The sequence below is a fragment of the Polypterus senegalus genome, unplaced genomic scaffold (genome assembly GCF_016835505.1).
Source record: "Polypterus senegalus isolate Bchr_013 unplaced genomic scaffold, ASM1683550v1 scaffold_621, whole genome shotgun sequence".
NCBI lineage: Eukaryota > Metazoa > Chordata > Cladistia > Polypteriformes > Polypteridae > Polypterus > Polypterus senegalus.
This window is the reverse complement of record NW_024378846.1, coordinates 1713-7892: the sequence shown is the minus strand read 5'-3', so window position 1 is coordinate 7892 and position 6180 is coordinate 1713. Positions and strand designations below refer to the sequence as shown.

General features: G+C 41.6%; 1 non-coding gene across 1 annotated transcript; it reads right to left on the bottom strand.

Moving 5' to 3' along the window:
- Positions 1 to 3512: 3512 nt before the first annotated feature.
- On the bottom strand, positions 3513 to 3583 carry trnag-gcc. Its single transcript has one exon. It is a non-coding gene; the product is annotated as a tRNA-Gly (tRNA).
- Positions 3584 to 6180: the final 2597 nt, after the last annotated feature.

Sequence of the window (6180 nt, the reverse complement as noted above, 5' to 3'; positions counted from 1 at the left end):
TCCCGCTGCAGGCGAGAATTCTACCACTGAACCACAATGCTAAACCTGAGCAGTAATCGTGGCGAGGATGATGACGATTGTTTCAAGCATAAATAAAGCCTTTTTGTTTTATTTTCATTTTGCAAGATGTTTTCCATTTAGCTCCTCACATCATATCAGTGAAATTATACTCGCGTTTATACTTCCAGTCAATTTTTTGCTTCTCCGTCTGATGTCAGTGGATTCTTCCTCCTGTCGTCATCTTGTAAATGTTCACTTGTACTATAGTTTCTGGATATTGCCCATTTAACTGGGTAAGGACCAAGAGTTCGGGAATGCAACTCAGCTTAATTTGACGCTTGATCCGAAACATCTAAGCTTTTAGCGGAAAAGTGTTTGAAAATGTTTACTCTTAACTAAGATGGTGCGAAAATATGATGGAGCGATGGCGCGTGTATCTTGCGAGATTTACAAACATGCTTGAAACTTTAGAAGAGACAGGCTTAATGCTCAACTGCAACACATAGAAAATTCAGGACTCGCCGTTCTTTCAAAGGTTCACGCTATGAGCTGCCGGAAGACTTTCATCACGCGTCCGTGGGTTAGCCACATTTTCTACATTTGCTTTCACGGTCTCTTTGTTCCACAGAAATTACAGTGAAGAGTGGAATTTGCCACATTCGCGTCTTTGAAAAGTACTGCTGCATTAGCGGGAATCAGGCGGGCCTCCGCGTGGCGGCGAGAATTTTACCACTGAACCAGCAATGCTAAACCTGAACAGTAATCGTGCGAGGATGATGAAGATTGTTTCAAGCATAAATAAAGCCTTTTTGTTTTATTTTCATTTTGCAAGATGTTTTCCATTTAGCTCCTCACATCATATCCAGTGAAGTATAGTCACATTCACTTACCTACAGTCATTTTGTTGCTTCTCCGTCTGATGTCAGTGGATTCTTCCTCCTGTCGTCATCTTGTAAATGTTCACTTGTACTACAGTTTCTGGATATTGCCCATTTAACTGGGTAAGGACCAAGGATTCGAGGTCAACTCAGCGAATTTGACCTTTGATCCGAAGCCTCTAAGCTTTTACGGAAAAGTCTTTGAAAATGTTTACTTCAACTAAGATGGTGCGAAAATATGATGGAGCGATGGCGCGAGTATGTCTTGTACATTTACAAACATGCTTGAAACTTTAGAAAGACAGGGCGACGGCTCAGCTGCAACACATAGAAAATAGAAGGGCTGCGCCGTTCTTTCAAAGGTTCACGCTATGAGCTGCCGGAGGACTTTCATCATGCGTCCGTGGGATTGCCACATTTTCTACACTTGCTCGATGGTCTCTATGTTCCACAGAAATTACAGTGAAGAGTGGAATTTGCCACACATTGCGTCTTTGAAAAGTACTGCTGCATTGGCGGGGAGTCGAACCCGGGCCTCCAGCGGCGAAGGCGAGAATTCTACCACTGAACCACCAATGCTAAACCCTGAACAGTATTAGATGCGAGGATGATGACGATTGTTTCAAGCATAAATAAAGCCTTTTTGTTTTTTTTTCATTTGGCAAGACGTTTTCCATTTAGCTCCTCACATCATATCATGTGAAGTATTATCGCGTTTGATACTTCCAGTCAATTTTTTGCTTCTCCGTCTGATGTCAGTGGATTCTTCCTCCTGTCGTCATCTTGTAAATGTTCACTTGTACTACAGTTTCTGGATGTTGCCCATTTAACTGGGTATGGACCAAGATTCGGGAATGCAACTCAGCGAGATTTGACCCAACTTTAATCGAGAGCCTCTAAGCTTTTTACGGAAAAGTCTTTGAAAATGTTTCACTTCAACTAAGATGGTGCTGAAAATATGATGGAGCGATGGCGCGGTATGTCTTTTACATTTACAAACATGCTTGAAACTTTAGAAAGACAGGGCGACGGCTCAAGTGCAACACATAGAAAATCGAGGACTACGCCGTTCTTTCAAAGGTTCACGCTATGAGCTGCGGGAAGACTTTCATCATGCGTCCGTGGGATTGCCACATTTTCTACACTTGCTCGATAGTCTCTTTGTTCCACAGAAATTACAATGAAGAGTGGAATTTGCCACGTTCGCGTCTTTGAAGGAATACTGCTGCATTGGCGGGAAGTCGAACCGGGCCTCCGCGTGGCGCGGCGTTTCTACTGAACCACCAATGCTAAACCTGAGCAGTGATCGATGCGAGGATGATGACGATTGTTCCAAGCATAAATAAAGCCTTTTGTTTTATTTTCATTTGGCAAGACGTTTTCCATTTAGCTCCTCACATCATATCATGTGAAGTATTATCGCGTTTGATACTTCCAGTCAATTTTTTGCTTCTCCGTCTGATGTCAGTGGATTCTTCCTCCTGTCGTCATCTTGTAAATGTTCACTTGTACTACAGTTTCTGGATATTGCCCATTTAACTGGGTAAGGACCAAGAGTTCGGGAATGCAACTCAGCGAATTTGACCTTTGATCCGGAAGCCTCTAAGCTTTTGGAAGAGTCTTTTCAGAAATGTTTACTTCAACTAAGATGGTGCGAAAATATGATGGAGCGATGGCGCGGTATGTCTTGCTATACATTTACAAACATGCTTGAAACTTTAGAAAGACAGGGCGACGGCTCAGGTGCAACACATAGAAAATCGAGGACTCGCCCGTTCTTTCCAAAGGTTCACGCTATGAGCTGCCGGAAGACTTTCATCCGCGTCCGTGGGATTGCCACATTTTCTACACTTGCTCGATAGTCTCTTTGTTCCACAGAAATTACAGTGAAGAGTGGAATTTGCCACATTCGTCTTTGAAAGTACTGCTGCATTGGCCGGAATCGAACCGGGCCTCCAGCGTAGCCGAGGAATTCTACCACTGAACCACCAATGCTAAACCTGAGCAGTGATAGATGCGGGGATGATGGCGATTGTTCCAAGCATAAATAAAACCTTTTGTTTTATTTTCCCATTTGGCAAGACATTTTCCATTTAGCTCCTCACATCATATCATGTGAAGTATTATCGCGTTTGCTGTTTACAGTAAATTTTTGCTTCTCCGTCTGATGTCAGTGGATTCTTCCTCCTGTAGATCATCTTGTAAATATTCACTTGTACTATAGTTTCTGGATATTGCCCATTTAACTGGGTAAGGACCAAGAGTTCGGGAATGCAACTCAGCGAATTTGACGTTTAATCCGAAGCATCTAAGCTTTTTACGGAAAAGTGTTTGAAAATGTTTACTTCAACTAAGATGGTGCGAAAATATGATGGAACGATGACGCAGTATGTCTTGCAGATTTACAAACATGCTTGAAACTTTAGAAAGACAGGGCTTGTCGACTGCAACACATAGCAAATTCAGGACCATGCTTTCTTTCAAAGGCTCCGCTCCTGAGAGCTACGGAAGACTTTCATCAGCGTCCGTCTGGTTAGCCACATTTTCTACATTTGCTTTCGGCCGTCCTCTTTTGTTCCACAGAAATTACAGTGAAAGTGGAATTTGCCACATTAGATCTTTGAAAAGTACTGCTGCATTGGCCGGGAATCGAACCCGGGCCTCCCGCGTGGCAGGCGAGAATTCTACCACTGAACCACCAATGCTAAACCTGAGCAGTGATCGTGCGAGGATGATGACGATTGTTCCAAGCATAAATAAAGCCTTTTTGTTTTATTTTCATTTGGCAAGACGTTTTCCATTTAGCTCCTCACATCATATCATGTGAAGTATTATCGCGTTTGATACTTCCAGTCAATTTTTTGCTTCTCCGTCTGATGTCAGTGGATTCTTCCCATCCCATCGCCGTCATCTTGTAAATGTTCACTTGTACTACAGTTTCTGGATATTGCCCATTTAACTGGGTAAGGACCAAGAGAGGGAATGCAACGCTCAGCAATTTGACCTTTTGATCGAAGCCTCTAAGCTTTTACGGAAAAGTGTTTGAAAATGTTTACTTCAACTAAGATGGTGCGAAAATATGATGGAACGATGACGCAGTATGTCTTGCAGATTTACAAACATGCTTGAAACTTTAGAAAGACAGGGCGACGGCTCAACTCCAGCAGCTTACATAGAAAATCGAGGACTCGCCGTTCTTTCAAAGGTTCACGCTATGAGCTGCGAGGAAGACTTTCATCAGCGTCCGCTCTTTGTTCCACAGAAATTACAGTGAAGAGTAGAATTTGCCACATTGCGTCTTTGAAAAGTACTGCTGCATTGGCCGGGAATCGAACCTCCCGCGTGGCAGGCGAGACTTCTTTAGCTAAAACTCCCTAAAACGTTTCCCTTTCATTTTCTATGGTAGTGCTAAAAGCACTACCGATGCAATCTATTTGCTGCCACTTCCGTTTCAGGGTGCGCTGTCCTGCGGCTTTCACCCATCTGCCACCCACCTGCAGCAGTCTCCGCTTAGTTGATGTGGCACAGCGTTTTGCTTTTTTCTTTCTTTCGTAAAGTAGGCGAGTTTAAGTAAATCGTTAAGTTTAAAATGTCGATCGCCGCTCAGTTATTTCTGTTGATTAATTCATGCTTTCATTATTTATAGCTAACTAGCAAAATACCACGCGCCATAGCAGAAGATAGTGTGTTAAACAATGAAAGAAAAGGAAACATTTTGAAAATAACGTAACCTGATTGTCAATGTAATTGTTTTGTCACTGTTGTAGTGATGAGTGTTGTTATCGCTATATATATATATATATATATATATATATATATATATATATATATATATTTATACATTTACACACACATAAACATAAACATATATATATACATATCTATACATACACATATATACATACATATATATCTACATATATACACATACATACATACACACACATATATAAACATATATATACATATACATACATATCTACATATATACACACACAGCTATTTCTTGTCAGTGCATGCGGCTGTTTGTTAAAGCGGATGACTCCCGGCTCTTACGTGCAATAACAAATCAAATCATTCAGTTGTCTTTGCTCATATGTCATTTTAGAGGCTGGGCCTGGCATCTTTTGGCCACAAAGATTACGTTTCTGTTTGGTGTGAGGTTCTGTGTTGTAGAGATTACTCAGGATGGATTACAGGTGTTCATCAGTGAGGCAACTCCTGTGTGCTGTTTTGTTGTTAGTCTATCGCTGAGAAGAGCTTCTCACACAGATATGTGCTACTGCAAACATGCGCAAGGAGATGAGCCGCGTAGCGGAGTCAGACGTTTTGTTCTTCAAAGTCACCAAAAGCGCCGTGCAAACTCAGTGCGCCAGCCACTCAAACAGCAGCCATAACGCAGCATCATAAGGTAGACTTGATTAGCGTGGTAGAAGTGTTAGCGGCAAAGGCGGCTGAATAAGCTGCATAATGGAATCTGTAGTTTATTGTGTTACCAAGCGCTATATATACCGGGCCATTAATAACAATAATACAGTATATAAAATGATCTCGCGGGCGGATATAATTACGCCCGGGCGGATGTAGCCAGCGCCCTTAGTTTGACACATATGGACTAAATAGAACTTGAAAAGATATATTTTTTCAAATGTGATCGCGCCAATTCAGATGGGTTGGCGCGGACACTACAGCCTGCATGCCTCAATGGGTCATCCTCCTCGCTCTTACTTTTTTGCGTTCATCTAATGGGTACACTGGGTATGGGTTTACCAAAACAATCATTGATGGCGAGATAAAGTTATCCATTACGTGTAAAGTAGAAGCGGGATATATATACATATATATATATACCGGTATCACTAGCCGGTAGATTGTAAAGAACTATGAAAGAAAAAGGGAACATTTTAAAAATAGCTGCATTATGACTGTCAGTATACAGTATTTGTTTTGTGAGGTGTTACTGAGTGTTGCTGTCATCAAGGATTTGATTATCATTATTTCTCTTTCAATCAGGTTCGTATTTGTAGGATGTGTTGTGTTCAGAGTTACATTCCGTGTTTGTCAATCGTTGTAAAGATGAGCGAGTTTCATTCATCGATTCGTTTCTTACTGCATCAATAAACAGCTCGTCTTCTTCTTTATCTGAGACCTGACACACTGCATGCACGGGTTTTTACACTGTCTTCCTTTAAGTGGGACATTGACTTTTCCAACATGTGCTTTGTTTCCGCGAGTAGTTGGATTTATGAATATTCTTGTATGTACTCAGGCGCTTCATTATTTTTGCTGCCTTTTCAATTTG